Below are 20,453 nucleotides of genomic sequence, written 5' to 3' on the forward strand. Positions count from 1 at the left end.
TGTGGGTCACACACACATACACACACACACCGTTCCCAGCTGTGCAGCCCAGTCAGCTGTGCCTTTTGCCATGCCCGCCAACATCTGCTGCACAAAAACAATATCCAGCTTTTAGCACTCAAATGGAGGTAACACCATATGCCAGCAAGCCACTTAGCTTCTGCCAGGGGAGCTGGGGCCTGGCCGCACTCGTGGAGGTAACAATGGAGGAGAGCGACGCCGTGATGCAAAGGAGAACTCCGCTCCACTCTTCTTCTTTTTTTTTTTCACCTTCTGTTCTCTCTTTACCTGCAGCTGTTATTGTCAATACATCTACCTTAATATTTTTGTCTTCCCGTCGTGTTTCTGAATGTAGTCTCTGCAGCTCGTGACTCAGGCCACCAGTGTGTGCCAGTGTGCATCTGCTCAAGGTGCTTTGGCAGCATCACCTTTTGAATATTAATGCACCTCCTAAACAACAGTTTGCCTGCGAGGTCTGCCACAAGGCCTGGCAACATGCATTTTGAATGTACACACTGGTGTTGAAAATAACTAGATGTAAGGCGAGAGCAACATTCCATTTCCTTTGTTTTTCAACTTTACTTTTCAGAGAGCACAAAGTTGCACACAACTGTCATTTGTCCATTTACGACCATTTCAGACGACACCTCTTGATGTTCTGGGCCGAAGTGCTGCTCACCACTGCTAAGAGGTGATAATGGATTTTTAATTAAATATGGGAACCAAAGGTCCCAAAATGGAGCTTACAACTAACCAAGCAGTAGCCATTTGGTGTCTGAACAGACAAGGTCCATTATTGTCTCTCCAGTTTCCTCACTTTTTCTGCAGTCTGGCTGCCGTCCGCTCCCTTCTGGCCACCGCACCAACGTCCTGTTAATAACTGCAGAGATCAGTAGTGATTAGTCCAGACAAAATGTAGGATTAGATGGGAAACTATTTTTATTCAAAGAAGAACCTCTTGCTTTCACAGTTTCTTTATATTTCAGAGCGCAAATGTTTTTGTCCTCTGAACGTCGTACCTGCATTTTTTTAGTACAGATTAATTTGTATTTCCTGTGTTTCTCTAACTGATATTTTATTTTGTTGAAGTCAATTTATATCAACATTAAACCTCTAAAATAGCTAAATAGATAATACATGCAATTTTCTTTTCCCCCCAAAATTCATGGTTGAAGTTAAGTGTTATCTAACTTCTTAGATTAAAAGTTTCCTCTCAAATTCTTTGGTGAAAAGTTAAAAATTTGAAACACAGAAAACAGATGACTTTGTCAAATTTCTAAATTTAGAAATTATAAAATTCTTTTAATTAAATGAGATGAAGTTTGGCATTCTGTTTTGATTGTTCCTGAGTTTAATCAGGACTTTATTTTCTTCTCCCAGTATATTCTCAAAGTCAGAACATATATATTTTTATGATACTGTAAAATGGAAAAAGATTAAAAATGTATTTATCTAAAGTATAGATAAATACATTGTGCATTAATTAAAGCACTTTGTAAATTTGTAAATTTGACATCAGCTTTTCAGACATGACACTTTGTAAATTTGACATCAGCTTTTCAGACATTCTAATATTTTTGAGTTTGACAATTGTATCTCAAACAAAATTACTCTTTTCAATTTTTGTATCTATTTATTCCTCATTCTCAGTTACTGTTGTCCTTGTGGTGTCTTCGGATGTGGTGGACTGGTGCTCTGGTGGGTGGATCAGTGGAGGAGCTCTGGGACAGCAGGTCGGGGCTGTCGTCTGTGGGTCACGGTTTCACTGGCGGGTATTAATTTGGGAGGGACCAGCACGCAGCAGCTGTGTGTGATGGCCATGGTGAGAGTTGTTGGAAAAAGGGGCCGAGCAGAGAGAAATCACCTTGACGGGGTCTGCACTGTATATCATAGCAGGAGCTGATGGCACTCACCAGTGATGATTGGAGTCTAGATGGAGTTAAATGAACTCTGCTGAGATGCTCTCGGTGTTTGTGGCTTGAATCTCGCAGTAGCAGCTTGTTCCTCAGCTCTAGCTGCACAGTCCTCAAAGCACAAGATGAAAAATAGTCCATCTTTGGCTGGAAAACAAACTTGAGTAACATGTCGTTACCAGATGGTTGAGCTTAAAATGACAACAACACCACTAAAAATTTTTACCAAAAGGCTATGCTGGCAAAGTGGTGCAGTTTTCAGTGCTGGAAAATAACTTTGTGTGGAAGGAAGCAACACAATGTGGCTTTTTTTCAAAGTTGTTTATACCCACCTTTAGCTCGTATTTATTTAATCTGATTGCTATTTTTCGTCTATATTCACACATTTGCTACATCTACTTCATGGAGTCACGTTCGCCTCAAAGTCTCTCCTGCCACAGATATGTCTCCGCTTTTGGCAACAGCAGCAGATTTCTGTCAGTGTCTATCTTTGAACACCTCCCACATCATGTTCTGAGGAAGTGAGTCCTCTCCGCTGCCAGAGGGGTGCAGTCCAACAACAAATGGCACTGGAGAGGAGACGGGCCCAGTACAGAAGGTTGGGGGTGGTGAGGGGTGAGGGGGTACGTTCATCGGACCTGTCACCCTGGACAACTGATAAATCTGTTAGAAATCTGTTGAATAAAATGTCCAGGTCCTACTTGTTTCTGAAAACGTAAGGACCTTGAGCAGTGGTAATGGCACAGTAACTGTATGCACTTCCCTGGACAGTCAGTGGAGGGCAGTGCTTAGGTGGAAACAAATCCCAGGCCTGTAGAGTCAACTTTAATAGTGTTAGTGTGTGTGTGTGTGTGTGTTCACTCTTATATCTCTCATATTGAGAATCATATCCACCAGTGTCAGTAATTTTTAGGACCAATAGTTTGAATAGTCATCAAAAACGGAACCTAATTTTTCATGTTTTAATTTGACTAAATGATAATGATTTATGTTGTTACTTCAAATATGTTTTATGGAGATTTTTTTCCTCAAAAGGAGACAATAAAATAAATGTTAAACTGGTAAAATGTTTAAAACTACCAGCATGTTTCTAGGATGTAGTAGTTACCACTGTAACAGTTAGAATAATTAGGGGTCAATGAGTGTCATTAATTAAACACATGGAATGCAGAGGTGGGGGAGGTTGGGGGGTCGTGGTGGGAAACTGAGCTTAGCCACATCTAAACAAGGCTAACAACAAAGGCTAATGTTTGTGATTCAGATACATTCAGTGTTGTTGTTCTGAGACGTAAATGTCCAGAGGTGAAAGTTTCTTGTCTCTCAGTGAATGGGTTTTTGGATTACATATTCATTCTCTGCCACTTCTCAGGGTTCTGGGGTGGAGTCGGGGGGCTTTGGCCAACCACCACTATCAGTGAGGGCGGGGTACACCCTGGACTCTTGGCACACACACACACACACACCACTTTTTTTGGCCTTGCAGTGGTTAGATTTATCTCAGTGTTGTCAAACCATTAAACTCTACTCTTTAATCTGATTAATCACAGAGTCGTTTCAGGTTATTAACGATGACGATAATCATGACTAATGGAGATAAATCAGCATAACTAGTTATGTTAAAAAAGTTTTTTTTTTTCTCCATTGTGAAACTGGTCTGACACAAACTCGGCATCTGAACTGACATTTTCTACTTCAGTTCAGATGCCGAGCTTGACTCCAAAATATTTGGCAAAAACAATTTGCAAAAACTCTTTCCTACAGTGTGTGTAATTCACATCTATATAAACAATGTCTCACAACAAGAGCAGTCAGTAGAACTGTTGGCTATACATCGCACATCATTCTCCCCAAATGTTAAAAGTTTTCATTTGATAAATCACAGAAATAAATTAGCTTGGTTTATTTTGACAGCCTTGATTTATTTATTTAAGAAAAAAACTTTAATTTCATTATTGCAAAAATGATTTTGTAGCTAAGATTAGTTCATTGATTAAGTACAAATAATAAAGTTGTTTTTTTTGGAGCTAAATATGAACTGAATTTCTAGGTAGAGACTAAACTGGAGTGAAATCATATATTTGTGTTTGTTTCTCTCTGCATCAGTGACATCACTGTCGTGTGTGTCCTTGTTTGTATTCTGTTGAACCATGTGGGTGTCTCACAGGTCAATAAGGACGTGTGATTGGTCATTATCAGTGGTGTGTAACATGCTGTCGGGCTTCTCCACTGCGCTGTGCGTTACAGTAAGTAATAGCGACAAACTAGCTCAGGAATTATGCTAATGATGACAATGATTATGTTAATTTGACTTTACCAGTCCAGTGCAATGACGCCGAGCTTACATGATTATTATAAGGATCACAACATGTTAGACCACAGTGTGGTTACGATCTGCTCGCCTCCCGTGTATTGATCCTGTGTGACATTAAAAAGCAACACAGACGAAGCTAATTTCACATGTTAATAAATAATGTTGGTCATCATACAATTAATTAATATCACAAAAAATCTTTAATTTCCAACTGATGTTTCTTTTTACCTCAACATTTTCTTGGTACAGTTAAATTCTTTACTTGTTATCATCTAATATAATACAGTTGTACTCTAACATTACTGGAACATTGACCAAGTAATCTCCTTAAATAACCCCCTATAATTTGTAGTTAGCATGAAATTTATTCATGAAGTACAATGTCAACATTACTTCATTAATTTACTGAAGGCACTCGTTTTTTTTTCTCAAACTTTTTTTTTTTACGATCATTGCATGACTGCTGTGGAGCAGAGTGAGACCTCAACAGTTCAGCAGCCACATCTGGGTGTGATGCTTCAAACAGACCTGTCGGAAAACTCTGATCCCGATCAGCGGGAAAAGTGTAGACAAGGATGTAATATTAAACGTCCAGATGGTTTTCAGGCAGAGACAGACATGTGGTGGCGCCGTGTTATCTTTAATTCATATCTGCTCAGCTGTCCTCTGTACATTGTTAGACACAATCTCGTGTCTTTGGAAGTTGTGCTGCTTCAGTGTGACAACAGACAAAGGGAGTTTAGAGTGTCATTCTGAGCAGTTTTTAAAAAAAAGTTTTTTGGCTGATTTGTGTGAAAAGTATTGTTTTATTTTTTATTTTGGCTGATTTGTGTGAAAAGTATTGTGTTTTATTCTGTACCTCAGAACATGGAAGATTGTTTAACGTACAATGAGTGAAAGCTACAATTTTCTTTCTTGCCCAGAGGTTGATGATGATGGTCTGAGCCCAGCGTGGGTCACACCTCAGTTGTTTTAATAAGCTGCTTAGCCCTTTCTAATTATATGACAGTCATGAGGTAATCCTAGATTTTCATTTTAACCCCTGCCCACGAGTAAGGATGGAAGTGGTTCAACTTTATTTTTTATATCATTTTTCCATAATTTGGCTTCCTTAGCATGGCATTAATTAAAAACAAAAATCATCTTTGTTTGCTATTTTACCTTAAAAGAAAGTGTGGAACTTAATTATATATATTATATTTTCTCTCCAATGACTCCTTTCTTATTTATTTATCAATTTATTTTTATTTTTATTTTTTTACAAAAAAAGTCAACAAACTCCTTGGACATTTATGTTGTAACTACTGTTGTCTAGATTCAAATCGACTAATGGGTTTTTATTGTTTAAATGCAATTACCCAGAGTTCAAAGTCCAGAGTACCAGGAAGTGGGAAGAACCAGAATCAGGTCAGGTCAAATCCTGGTTTAATCAAAAAAGAGAGCTGGTGTAATGACAGAGTTTGACACTTGTGTTCATTTGTCTTTTATTGACAGTGAGGGGCGGAATTTCTTAAACTAACATGACAAGATTAAAAAAAATAAAAAGAACAAACGTGTTAGAGGTTGGGACAGAATACTGAAAACAGTATTTTGGGTTGCTTTGAGCTTTTTATTTTTGGTGTATTGAAGTATATGTTGTCATCACCTGTATTGATCAGATGTTGAGATGATGAACTTTCTGGCCTCGGAGGATAGTTTGCTTCCAAAACTCAGTGCATCTGCTTTTCAGAAGCCACTGACAAATATATGTTAATGTGTTGGCAGGACTTTAAAAAGGAAATGAGGCAGCCCATCCTTTCAGATCAGTCATGTGTCACAAAGCCAGTGCCTCAGCTCATTCCTCTCTGCTCCATGGGACGGGGATGACCTCAATAATTAAGGGACAATTTTAAAATGCATTTCTAATTTTCTACCAGACTGAAGAGCTTTATTATAGAATGGCTGACAAAAACCCTCCCCTTGAATGGGGGTGACTCCTGGGCTTCCACTAAACTGGTCATGAATGCACAAACCATCTGTTTTTCTGGCCGTTTGTCAGTGTGAGCGTGGCGGAGGCAGCTGTCGGAGTGGCCTCGGTTTGAATGATGGAGCACACAACCTTTGTTTAGCTCGGCAGTGGCTTTGTGAGCTCTGGCTCGTCCCGCTCATCCTACCTTGTGCTGGAATAAAGCAGGAGATGGTTTCTGTTGTCAGCCCCAGCAGTCACCTCCAGGTTGCCAGAAAGAGTCAAGAGTCACAGCAGCAAAATAAAATGATTGGAGACGGGGAGAAGAAACAAAAAGAGAAAATGTGAGAGGGAAGGAAACAACAAAGAAGTGGACTGAAGAGATGTGAAGGGGAGAGAGGTGAAGAAAGAGAAAAGGTGTGTGGCTGGTGGGCACTGTGTCGGTGAATGAGGATCTAGGACATTGTACGGGGGCCAATCTGTAGCTCACTGGGTGAGGTTGTCATGAGCCAAAGCCATGGATGAGGGCCAGAGGGCTGGGAGAGTTAGGTGAGAGCCGCCAGCGGGGATGAGAGACTGCAAGGAGAGTGGAAGTATGAAAAAAAGACAGCAGGTGGAAGACAAACTGGCCAGTAGAGTTTAAAAGAGCATTGTGAGCCATTTTGACTGATTAGTTATGTTAAAGTGTGATTACATCGAACTAAACTAAAAAGTTGAAAAGTCCAAAAACCGATGAATACCATGAAGCCTCTCGCTGGATTCGTAGCAAAACCTACACTGTAGGTACTGTTTTAATGCTAAACCTGGGAGTCAAACCCTCTACTGTATGCTTTCACTGTCCATGCAAATGAGTTGTACTTCACATTTTGAACCACTAGTGTTAGTTAAAGGAAACCATTTTTAAACTTCTTCAGTAAAGATACAAAAATACTGCCAGAAAAGACACTTGTTTGAAAGTTTGATTTTTTTTTTTTTTTACAGTGCAGTTTACTCCGATCCCTGGCTGCAGCCTAGCACCTTAGTGATGTCATCACTAAGGTGTTTAAATCTACAGTGTGGTGATGGTCACAGCAAAAGGGTTATTACCAAGGGCAAATATAATTCCCTGAACAATAAATCATTTATCTATAAAGTGAGTACAACTATATAATTATACCTACATATCAGTCATTTGATGTTTATTAAATGAAGCCCTTGACATGTTTGCCCCTTTGTCTGCCTGTTATGTTGTAGGGTCACAGTGACCACATGACCCAAATGCATACATTTGTGTGGCTGATGCACTTGACCGGAACAGAAAGACTGTGACTTTTTGATGATACAAGGTCAAGCAGCGCAGAGGAATAAATGATGTGTGTCTTATCCCGACCGACACGATGTCAGCATATGTCAGTGGTATAATATCATTAACATTTTTTTTCTTTTAATGTTTTAAGAGTTTCAAGCCGCTGTCAGAATCATGATGCCACATTGTGTTGGCTTATTTCACTGACATCAGTGTGATATTCGACCAAACTGGTGAAACTTCTGGCCGTTATGGACGACAGAAGTTGCCTGGAGGCTCCAAAGAAAATGTTGGCCAGCACTTCATGTGTGTGGGATTGTATTGCACCACTGCTGAATAGACGGAGGAGCTGATGGGGCCTGTTCTTTGTGTCACAATGCAAAGCTTTTCTCACATGATTTGCTCTTTAGTCACAGGCTCCTCAAGTCTGTCTGCAAACTTAAGCCTTTTTATCTTTTGCGGCAAGAAGTTCAATGAAGCTCTGTTCATTGTACTCTGAAGTTTATTGTTGTTTGAACCAGCAGATGGATGGTTTTGAAACATTCTGGGTGTGGATATTTAATTTTTATGTGCCTCGAATCAGCTTGTTAACAGTATGCTAACACATTTCTCCTTTTTGCTGTTGTTGTGAGTACAGAATAACAATTCTCTTTATTGTATGGTGCCCGTGTAGCTGCCCTGTGATGTGGGCTGGTGCAGCTTATGGTGGTAAAGAAGAGCTTAGCAGAAAGCAGTTGTGTTCTCTCACACGCCAGTCTGAGCATGGCGTTTTTCTGTAGCCTGAGGGCAGGCAGGCACCCAGCGCTCGCACTGCCCGTGCCCAGCCCCTCCCCATCTATGTGTCACGAGTCAGATCTCGTTAGGCTTGATGGTTCTCTGATGTGGACAAATTGTCACTAAGGGGGGACCTGGAGACTGAGAGACACATCTCTGGCTGCTTCCAGGGGAGAAAGTGTGGGGGACATGCGTATTCTCAGAAGTCCCTGGAGATTTTCTGAGAAGCGTGTCGCTTTCTGGGAGTTGTTTGAGTTTCTGCGTTGTGCAGATGATATTGGTATTTAGTTGCATTACCTGTAAGACAGAAGGACAAACACACATGTTCACAGAAGCAGCTCTGCAGGTTTTTTCTCCTTTGGAGAGTTGTGTTTTCAAATCCCTGAATCCTGAAAATTGTACAAACAAAAACATGGCAACAAACAAAGCAGCTCTTTCCTGACTAGAAGTGTTAACTGCAGCAGGTATAGACTCTGAAACCTCCTATAGACTGCCAGACACTCATTCATGATTTCACACTTTTGTCTCGTAACCTCCAGACGCACAATAGACAGTGTGGTGGCAGGAAGGCCCCTCTTTTAATGGTTAACGGGCCATAGAAAGCCCTGCACCGGCACCAGGCTTTGAGAGGAGGCTGGAGAAGCATATGGAGCTCTAAATAAAATTCAGATCAAGCACAATGATAACTGAGCTCTGCTTTGTGCCGGGACTTCACGGTGAAAGAAGTGGGCGGAGTGGAAAGTTAGATCCAAATAAAAAGATCGCGGAGCATGAGCAAATGAATGTATTGCGGCGTGCTTTTGAGTCGAGGGGGCAAAACTGCGGCAGCAGGTTTATTGTCAGGGTCCTACTCTTCAAACCAGGCAGTTTATCACCTTTCAACGGTCGGCCTCAGTTGAAGCTCATCACCCTCTCAGAGTTGTACTGCTAATCAATGAAAGTGACAGTCGACAGATTTTCCAGGCTGCGGTCTTTTGTCAGAGGCTGATGACCAGAAAGGGCTCAGGGAGGGAGAGCAATGAAGGAGACGTTTAAAGCTAATAGATAAACCCTGCACAGTGTGTGTGTGTGTGTTATATGTAAAACAAGGAATCCAGGGTTTTGTCTTTTTTTAAAAAAGTTCCTCTTTCTTTATTCACACATGTGGAATCTGCAGCTTTTGAAGGACTTGTGAAGCTGAAGGAGACCAACAGATTAAGTCAGACAAACAGCGATCTGTCCCGTTCAATGAAGACACTTTTGTCATCCTTGGTTACACTGTAGTCGGGTCTTTTGCCTTTTTTAATCGTTGCATTGACTCCATTTGTTGTCTGTGTCCAAACATTTCAGTGAAGTCGTTGCCACATTTGGAAATATATTATATATTATTAAAGATCCAACTGGAAAGAAGCCAGATTTTCTTAGACCATTTTTTCTTTTGTCAAAAAGGTCAGTAGATATTCTAATCCACCAGTGGACCAGTAATGAGGACATCTGTTTTCATATGGTCCTTGACACGTAGCACCAGAAATTTGATGTCATCCTGTCCAAACCGGTACATGGCTGGCAGACAGCGTGGCATCCTTTGATTGGTTCTGACAAGACAGTGACAGCTCTGGAGGTGAGGAGGGAGCATGCAAAAGGGCAAACGCAGGGATGAGGGGGGAACAGCGTCTGACTGTACGTCTGTCTGTCTGTCTGTTCTCTTCTTACTGCATATCAACACCCCTTCATGTCCATCATGTCCCAGTGCAGCATGTCTATACTGAGGTTTGAGACCTACTAAATTCATCTGGATATAATCATGCTATTTTTAAATTTCTAAAATATCAAGTTGGGAGACGATCCTCACCAGGTTCAAAGTTCTACATGCTCTATATCTATACCAGTTTGTCCAGTTCGACTGTAGGGGCAGTGTTCTTTGGGTTTTCAACCTCTCGTTTTCCTTCTAACAACGCAGCCATTGTGCCTAAAAACTACCAGCCTTGTGTCACCTGACCAAATGTAAACTTACAGTTAGGTCAAGCTTTTGAAATATTTCTCTAATAGGTTAAAAAAATCCTTGCTGTATTTTTTTTCTAAATTGGATCCTATTATGTTAAGGAGAGGTAAATATCAAACAAATGTAAAATATTTTACTACTATTTATTCTAAGCAGTGTTCAGCAGTCGTACTCCAGTGTATTTTCAAGCTATTGTAGTCGGTCTTGCTGTTAAATGTGACAGCCACTGTTGTTTATGCCTGGTATTGTGTGCAGATCTGTGATTTAAAGATGGCCAACTGCCATTATGAAAATCAGGGGTTGCTATGGTTCTGCACACAGCTGAGCACTGTGGGAGCCAACAAAGCCTCCTTGACTTTGAGTGTATACAGCAGATTTTTGGCATATCCCTTTATCATCCCTCTCCTCTCCACCCAGAATAAATGAAAATCCTCCGTGTCATAGATGCATCTTTTATTACAACTGCTAATGAAAACCAGGACCTGTTTTACACCCTGACACGTTACAGTAGGAAGTAATGGCTTCATCAGTAGTTTGCATCTGTGTTGGTCTCGCCAGGCAAAGTGGATGGCTGTTCTCTCCTCATGTGGCCAGTCTCTAGTGTGACCTTGCATTAGTGCATATGCTCACAGCAGGGTCACTGGTTTAGGGCATGATCTGTCAGCCTTTGTTTATGAAAGGCAGGCAGCACAAGCCTGTAAGATAACATATTTCATGCAATTAGTGAACTGCTGCTGCAACTGCATCACAGAGAAACACAATAAACAACATGGATGTGATAACTGCATCACAGTTCCTCCAGAAACACAATAAACAACATGGATGTGATATAAATGCAGGTAAAGTAGGAAGTCATCTAGAATGACCTGCTGTCTGTTTTTGCAAAAGTTAGCAAAAAAGCTAGAAAATAGTCGCAATGAAAAGCTGACATTCTGATTTAAACAAACAAGATAATTATTACGATAACGATTGGTTTAGATATCAAACAATTATTTATGTAGAAAAATAAAGTTCGGCCTGTAATGACTAGCCAAAGAAGTGATTAAATGACCACTCTATTAACTGTTCTTAATTTAGTTGAAATATTAATACTTATTTATTTTATTGTTTTTAATTTTTTTTCATAGGTTTTTTTACATTGTATAACAATGGTTGATAAAACAAAAACGAAATTAATGATGCAACATTGGCCTTGTTTTTTATGGATATAATAACTACTCAAATAATAGATAAAATCCATGGAATTTAAGATAAATAAATAAATATTCAGTTGTTGATCTTCCTATAAAACAACAACTATTACAGCTCTTCTTTTGATCCAGAGCCTGTGACAGGTAGGGACTTGGAAACAGTAAAGATTTTCTGCCCTTGGTTCTGATGAAGATCTGTTGGTTGGAGGTTGGAGCGTATAGCGTTCACATGATTGAGATGACTTGGATACGATAAAGAAAGGTTGACACAGTGTGTCAGCGCGGAGTCTGCGGCAGCTCTGACAACAGTCGCCCTCTGACAGTCGCTCTCTAAGGCTTGGTAACCAGCCTTTTTCCTGGGAGGTGTTTGCTGTCACTGTGTGTTGTGGGTGCCCAGCAGCAGTATTTCTCCAGGCTGTCAATCTCCATAGACACTAACCTGCCATGTTAGATTTGACCTCCACGGGGGAGATTACTGTCTCCCAGCTCCGGAGGCATCCTTCATCCTCCATAGGGATACCTGGGAGAGATAAGATAGAAGGGAGTGCCACGTTTTGGATACAATAAAAATAATATCAGCGTCATCCAACAATTCTATTGTTTACTACAATGTGATCACTGTACGTTTGAATGATAACTGATATTACATTTGTTCTCTGGAAGCATTAAATGCCAACAAGACGCTGTAGTAGGTTATAAAGAATGTTAGTTTGTATAGTAACACTGCCTCGTTCCTGCAGACGTGTGGAGTTTTGGATGAAGACACTGGCTGTGACTTTGATACAGTATGTGTGTGGGAGGCCTCAGAGATGCCTGTTAATTAATGGTGTTACATGATTACTCTCACCACAACCAGTGTAGGGTCCAGACTGAATCAACCATCACTAGCACTGAGCGTCTTATTTTGGGATGTGATATATTTTTTTTATCGTTCACAGGATGTGGGAGAGTTTTTGATAACGGTGTTTTGTGGTGTCAGTGAGAAAGGAGACAAAAATAAAGCGGCACATACTGTAATGACACAGCTTTGGGCCCTAATGGGACCTTATCATTAGTGTCAGTGTCAATAACAGCTCAGCTTAGCAAAGCTAGTTATTTCTTTTTTTTTTGCTTTTCTTTGTATTTTAGATCTTTGTTTTGATTAACAAGACCAGGGGTTAGTGTCGTTTTACATTTTTAGTTTAGCTGATTTAGAATAGTTTAATTTTTTTGTGGCTTAGCATAGTTTAGTATAACTACATTTTAATAATTAGAATCTAAATGTTTGTAGTTGTAGCAAGTTGTTAAAATATATGGATTATTAAATATTTCCAGAAAATATATCTGTTTTTGTTCACCCTGAAAGAATTGTATTTTAAATATTCTTAAAAAAATATATATGGTAAAATACAGTAAATACAATAATATATGATCATGCATTGTTTTATCAATAGTTAAACACCTTTTCAACTATTAAAACAACAAGAGAAAACATAATACTTAAGTAAATATTATTGGTAATTTTAAGCCCTTGGATTTAACAGCATTTTCACTTTTTTACCAGTAAAATATTTTAAACCTGTTTAGATTTTAATTTGTCATGAAACAGAAGAACATTTTATTAAACATTATATGTTTAAAATTTCTACAAAAATCTTCCACAATTTTACCACCATAGTTTATCAGTCACTCATCCTGCACAGGAGAGGACAGGAAATAGATTTGGGAGATAATTTTACACGTATGACATAAACTGTGTTATTTTTTTTTTAGCATGCCCATCAACATCCTTTATTGGTGCAGCACACACACACACCCTCATAAAAAAAATCAAATATTACAGCTCCTTTAAACATCGTACATTTTATTGGCCTGAATGGACGAGGTTGGGATTAAACATCCAACACTAGTTTCACAGTGTTTACGATGCTAAAGAAACAGTTTTGGTGCTTTTTCTTTCCTCTCTTTTAAAAAGATTATTAATGTGAAAAACAGTTTTCTTTTAAAAAGATTATTAATGTGAAAAAGTGACTCCAGGACAATATAAACAGAGCATGAAAATATATTAATTTTTTTCCCTTATCAGAGTATAAAATGACTGAAGTAAGGTCACCTACAGATGCGCTGCCTGCACATGTATATTCCTTATTTACTTTCCTTTACAGTAAGTATGTAGGTATTGCAGTAAACACCAGCAGTTTTCACAGTTCTGACTCATTCTTACACTGTTTGATTACCTTTGTCTCCCAAACTGTATTTGATGCTTTGGTAACATTTAGTGTGTGTTTAGTTATTTGACTGTAATATTCAGCAATCTCCTTTAGAGCAGGGTGAGAATGCTTCCCATGGATGGAGCCGCCCGCAGCAGGCACGTAATGATGTTGTTTGAGATGGGCCATCACACATTAATTTACAGCTTTCTCCATTCTTATCATAAATTGACTGGTGCACTAAGAATGGGTCACATAAAACCTGTGGTTATGGCCTGTGTTCTGTTTAGCCCTTGATAGAAATGTGCCGTTGCTTCCTGGTGTATTTCTGTCCATGAAAATTATAATATGGAACAAAGATTAGAGTGAAATTATCGCGGCCGGAAGGCATTTACCGGCCTTGCTGTGGCACACTACCCAGGGTTAGGGGAGGGGGAAAACCCTAGTCCCCAAGAATAATGATAATACATTAGGCTGTGAGCGTGCTGGTATTATTGCTGTACATTATGTATGTTCCATTTATACTACCTCACACAGCCCAACCGCTGCTGACGGATAGGTCATTACTCCCCGCACCGATGAACACTTATCAGGCCCCACTGCTGTTTATGGCCAGAATGAAGAGCACTTGTCAGTCAAGGTCACTGCTTTGTGTGTCCTCTTTAATAGTTCCTTCTTCACAGTTGTTGAACTTTGTGTGCTAGCTCAGGCCCCTCTTTAAGTGGTAAGGGAGACATGGACGGCTGCTTTAACAGGGAGATACAATCTTTTATGTCATGTGGAGGGGCTGTCCCTGCTACAAAAACAGGCTCTGTGTTTGACCAGGGGAGGCTGAGGAAGTGACAATGGTCTGAGCAGAGTCGGCGTGTATTTTCTGTGAGTGTGTTTGTGTGTGCGTGTGAGCAACAGCAGTTTAGATTTGTGGGTCACAGAGGAGCGTCTCTGCCTGTTCACTTTAGCAAACAAGCTGCTTTTTCATATTTGCATGTGTGTGTCTGGGCGCTTGTGAATTTGTTATATGGTAAGTTTGGGTGACAGGATCCTAAGAGCTGCTCTCACTGCAGGGCCAATGCTAATGCATGGCTGGTTGCATTACACTAGCTCGTGGTGAAATCACAAGTGGCCCACAGTGTAGTACAGACTCTGGCCCTGAGATAAAAACTGATTTTGGTTGCCTGTGATTTTTTTTTTCCTTCTTCTTTTTTTTTTTTTTTAACCCTGTAGGCCCTAATATTTGTCAACGCTGCATAAGTTGTATCTCCACAACTTCTATTTCTGTAGGGCTGTTCAAGCACAAACACATTTAGAAAATCAGACTTTATAAGGAAATATGTTGTCTGCCCTACGGTAACTGTCCTTGTTACTTAATGTGATGCAGTAAACATTTTCCGACATCTTGTGCTTTTTTTTCCTGTTAGAATTTTGTCTCTATAGAACACACATGTCCATTGATATTAAAAAATCAGACGCACACTTTATACTTTTTTTTTACCTAAAATATAAGGCAGTAATAAAATGTCTGGCTCTTGTCGAATTCCATTTATTAGATGCAGTAAAAATGATCTTTTATTATTTAAAGTTTTCCTCTAAATATTGTTTTTTAGTAAAATAAATGTCCTGGCTTCCAACAACAACAAAACAATTAGAACCTTGAAAATGATCAAACTCTTGTCTTAAAAGTCTCCTTTCAACTTCAACTTCCCAATACTGTCCCAGTATATTTTGACGCGGCTGTCGTGAGTCCAAATAGCTGATGCTTTGTCATTGTCATAATTTCCCTCCTAAGTCACCAGACATAATTTATGATGCCGCTCATTTCAGTAGGTTTTCCCTCAAAACCCTCTTCACAGTCTAACGCTCAGCAGTAAAAATGAACAGTTCCGGTTCCTTCACTTTGATGCAGTGCTGACAGGAGTCACTTTGATATACTTGAGAGTATGAAATTTCAATCCATCCTGGGGTTTTTTCCCCCACCGCAGGCTTCATCTTTGCAGACAGTGGGAGCTGTCATTTAGCGACACCCTGTGACGTGGGTGACACTCAGTCGTTATGACACGGGCTGGACCAAAGATGCACTCCTGGTTTAGATACCTGTATTTCTGTGGTGAGGAGAATATCACAAGCTAACGGTCAATAGTTTAGCATCAGTCTTTGGGCAAGACGTAGCTGGATAGAGTTGTTATGACAGGAGGGGTTTATAGGAAAGAACTGCTGTCTTTAAATACCAGCCTATTGTATAAATGCTGATATTCATGACATGAAGTCAGTGTATCGTCATCTTTTTTGATGCTGCATAAAAAAAAAAAAAACTTTTAGTCCTGAAAAATCCATTTACACCTCGCCTTAAATCTTCTGATATTCCCTTTAACCTCAGGTCAGGATTTTATTTGAAGTACTGCCTCGTTCACACATGACACAGCACAGAGGCAGCACCCAAGAAATGGGTTGACTCTGCACATTAGGGTGTGATGAGCTATCTAGAGAGTGGGCTGGAAAATCATATATTATTGCACTGACAACATGTGACGTCATATCATGGAAATACAGCCTTTCACAGCTCAAGACTAGATCAACAGACTTGTTGAAATGGAGGATTTGCCGCAGTGTTCACTCGGTTGCGGGCTGTGCAGTGCACTGTGGGAGCCCAGGGGGTGTGTGTTCACAGTGTTTCCTGGATTAGACACCTTGGTATGGCCTGTGGAGAGATGTTCAGAGTCGGCTGTTCACACAATTTCCCTGCTACAGCTGAGCTGCCCTTTGCCAACAGGCCTGGAGTCAGGGCGGACGGATTTAGATTTACATGTCACACTTCCAGTTTGCTGAATCTCAGCGTAATCTTCTCTGCTTCGACTGCTTTTGAGGTGAATCTTTGTAGGTTGAAGGAGGATGAAGTGAGTGTTTGGTTTAAATGTCACATCTTCAGGAAGCACCGTTTGATAGAGGTTTAAACATTGGTTGTTACTGAGACAGATGTTTAAACCTGGGGAGATATTTGATTGTTTGGAGTTCTTTATGGTTTCCTAGACCTTTTGGCAATTTTTTTGAACTATTGTTAAACAAATAATATATCCACAGCCATTGTAGACATTGCCCCATCACCCCCCAAACCAACACACACACACACACACACAGTGCATGTTGACACGTTCTCTCATCTGTCACTAGAAAAACTGCCACAGGCTGTGGCCTTGGCACAAAGACATTTTGCTGAACTGAGTGAAGATGCTTGGAGCCAAGATGTAGTGAGTCAAAATGTTAAGAATTTCAGATGCCAGAAGAGACAGGCACAGCCATGATCTGAGGTGAAATGATGTTGAAGCAGCAGCACAGTTTCATCATTATTTTTACAAATATTTTCTTGTTTTGCAGCACAGTTTCATAATTATTTTTACAAATATTTTCTTGTTTTTGAACTGTAATTCATATAGTTACAACAGTTAGAACATATCTCAACCATAGTTGCTTTATGCTAGTGGTAGTTCTTTAAGTCTAATCATAAAGATAGCAGCATTCTTGGGCCACTCTCTCCTTTAATTTGAAGTTTTATTTAAACCATCTACTTCCATGCATATAATTAAAATTCTTCTCTGTTTTGCACATCTCACCTTACTAATTGTTGAAAAAATAATAAATATTTGCAATAATATAATAAATATAATTTGTTGTGGAATAACCTTTTGGATTTTGCCCCGTCATGTACTCACATGCAAAGTAAATCCCTAATGTGCTTTGACGTTGTTTACATGATGTTGGGATGGATTGTTGCTGTAAGTAGGCATTATTATCATTATATTTGCATCTGCGCTCGTTCAAGAAACAGCTGTTGAATTTGACTGAGATCTAACGTGGCAGAGCCCGGAGTTGTTCTTGTTTGTTGGTCTAACTTAGCCGTGACATGATGGCTTCTGGCAGAGTTTTCTGCTGAAGTCAACATCTGTGACAACCCTCGGCCCCACTGACCACTACCCCCCCACCCTGCCCCCCGCACTCTTTTCCTCTGTTTTGGTTTCCCTTCTGTGTTTTCATATATGTTTTCATCCATTCCTCTCTGCCTTCCAGGACTGCCCAGGTCAGGGTGTGAAGAGTGACTCAGAAAAAGTGGAACTTTGATGCCAATAGATCACTTTCTTCTGCCAGCGCCCATCTCCATCATCGCCACATCAGCTGCTCCCAAGGTTGTGAGGTCATCGGAACATCTGGCTCCTACACCATGTTTTCAAAGGTCAGTGGGAAGCATCTGTTTATAGACCCTGCCACCTTCAGTGTCCCTGACAACACTGGGAAAGCAGAGCGGTTGTTTTGAGCAGACATAAATGTTGACAGGCCATGAGTCTGATGTAGTTGACCTGCTGTGTCTAATGTCTATGTATAATAATGTTAATAATCTATTGATGGTCACTTGAGTTTTGAATCGGTTCCAAAAGCACCGTGCTGCTGCCGTTAACACTTACCGGTCTGCCACATGTTTATTAATGCCTACATAAAATTGTCAAGAAACCCGTTTGCTCAGCCAGTAGTTTACTTGTTCTTGCATCAGTTTAATGAAGATGGTACCAGTATGACATTTAGATAAAACTCCAAATACGACGGTTTACATTTATTTAGCCTATCATTAGCTAGGTACCAGTTGTTTTAATACCCACATGTATCCATTTGTTGTATTTGTTTGAAGTTGACTTGTTCCAGTACACACTGCCTATAACGGGATAGGGAGTCATGTTTGCTACATCTTTAATTGAAAGCCTTCCTTTAATTATAAAACAATTAGCAGGTATTGCATGGCTAAACATTGGTAACAAACTGTAGTATTCGAGGGTCCTTTCAATCATCTGCTCCGAAAAATCAACCTCTGTCAAACCTACACTGGTGGCGCGGGTTTTTAAGCCAGATTAGTTGTTCGTCGGCACCTGTCCCTTTGTGTCTGTTCCCGGTGAAGTTTGGGAAGCAGCCGGTGCTGTGATGTCCAGGGCTCTGGGGGGTCAAGACAGGAATTATTGAACAGAGGGTGGCTGACAGAGGGAGCTGGCACTGGGAGTAAACAGATGTTGCAATCATAAAGAAATACACAACCTCTGAATTAAATATGAAGAGCGTGGGCAACAGCAGTGGTGGATGGTCCCGACTTTTTCTCTCACGTCTTGGCCAATCACAGTGCTTTGTGAATTTGAGGTGTCTGGATGGTCGGTCGTTACCTTGAAGTGCCAGGTGCATTATCACATATTATGCAGATTGTTTCACAAGCGTCACAGTGATGTGGCTGAAAGCCTTTAAAAAACTTTCTTCAAGAAGACAGCTGTTTGGGACATACTGCAGATCCATTATTCAGAAGCAAAAGGTCTCAGGACACGGCATGTTATGTCAAAGTGTTTGAAGGCATTTACGCCACAGCGGCTTAGTGATGAAGTCTGTAAAAAAGGGAGAGATATGACAGAATGACTTAAGAACACTGTTTTAACCAGAAGTGATTTGTTTCTCAGTCACTTTACAGGGTTTCCTTCTCAAAAGGACCAACTGTGTCTGTCTGAATATTTGATGGTAGAACAAAAGTCTGGTTTCACTGACAAACATGGCTTCAGTGAGGCCTTGTTTACAGATAAACCATGTGACCTGGTGGTCTTTAAAAAAATAAAAGCTGTGACGTTATGGTTGTTATGGCTCGTTTAAAGAATATGAAACTGACCATTTTTACAGAACAAGCCAGGGACCAGTGGACTTAGAACAATGCTTTGGTTTCTTCTGTCAACAGAGCTAGTCTAGAGCTACAGTAGTACTAGCCTTATCAGACAATGAGGGGCGAAGTTATTTCTTAAAGAATTTTGCAATTTGTGATATTTTTAAGGAGCTATAGAATCTTTTTCCAGGCAGTTTTATTAAATGTTGTAGCATTGGCTAACTGTTAGCTATATTTTCTGTACCTTCTTGTTCTCTGCTGCCATGTCTTGCATAACATTCTGTTTCCCATCTGAGTTCATCCTTTGTTTTCTGACTTTACGTTAAACATTCCAAAAACCTTGCCTTTGATTAAATTAAAATCCAGTGCTTTTATACACTTGTTAAATTGAAGGCTACACAATGAGAGCAGTTCCTCCAGTATTTCTTGCCTTATTAAATTTGGTTGACCTTGAAAAGTTTGGACACTGACATCCTAAATGCACAATTATCTCACAACATCATAATTAAAAAGCTTTAAATCCAGCGCTGTATACTTCTGTCTGCCTGATTTCCATAAAATCAATGGCCTTCTGCCAGCTGGGCTCTGAGTGCTGCTGTAGAGTCAACATTGTAGATAGAAGGCCAGAGGGGTGATGTAAGTATTGATACACTCCTTGAAATCACTTTGTGATTCCCTGGCTGCCGGGGAAACACAACAGAAGATGAGGACGAAGATGATTGTGTATTCTTGGCAGGGGTTTGAAGGATGCCATTAAAATGGCAAACGTGATTAATTTTTAGTGAGAACGTCGTCGTCTTGTTGACTGTCAGTGAGGTGGGGCTAAAGGGATGTGACACAGAAACGACTCTTCCCTCCAACTGCCTAATGTGACTCGTCACACTGAGCAAAAATCAGGGAGGGTGGAATTCTGACGAAAGGCTGACAGACAAACGGGGAACTCTGCCTCCGTATCTAGTTGTGTGTGTTTTATTTTCACTCTCACAGAAGTCCTGCAGGTTAAAGAACAGCAGCTGTTGAGCACAAACAACACAGTGTACTCAGAAGACGTAATCGCTTCTGGTTGTACCTTTGTTTTCCTCTGAACCTCTGTGAACAGCGGACATCCCCCCCGTGGAGTGACATTTTCCAGGCTACACAACAGTGCAGACTTCACTTTGTACCGACACTCTTCTAAATGTTGCAGAGCTGCAG

At 40.2% G+C, this 20,453-nt stretch overlaps 1 long non-coding RNA gene across 1 annotated transcript in view; it reads left to right on the forward strand.

Moving 5' to 3' along the window:
* The window catches only part of LOC112486858 (uncharacterized), a 29,710-nt gene extending 11,466 nt beyond the window's left edge, over positions 1–18,244 (forward strand). Inside the window, exon 4 of the long non-coding RNA XR_003049418.1 lies at positions 17,648–18,244. This is a non-coding gene — a long non-coding RNA (uncharacterized LOC112486858). The remainder of the gene's footprint in view (positions 1–17,647) is intronic.
* Positions 18,245–20,453: the final 2,209 nt, after the last annotated feature.

This window comes from Cynoglossus semilaevis, chromosome 3 (genome assembly GCF_000523025.1).
Source record: "Cynoglossus semilaevis isolate Cse_v1.0 chromosome 3, Cse_v1.0, whole genome shotgun sequence".
In the NCBI taxonomy this organism is placed as follows: Eukaryota; Metazoa; Chordata; class Actinopteri; order Pleuronectiformes; family Cynoglossidae; genus Cynoglossus; species Cynoglossus semilaevis.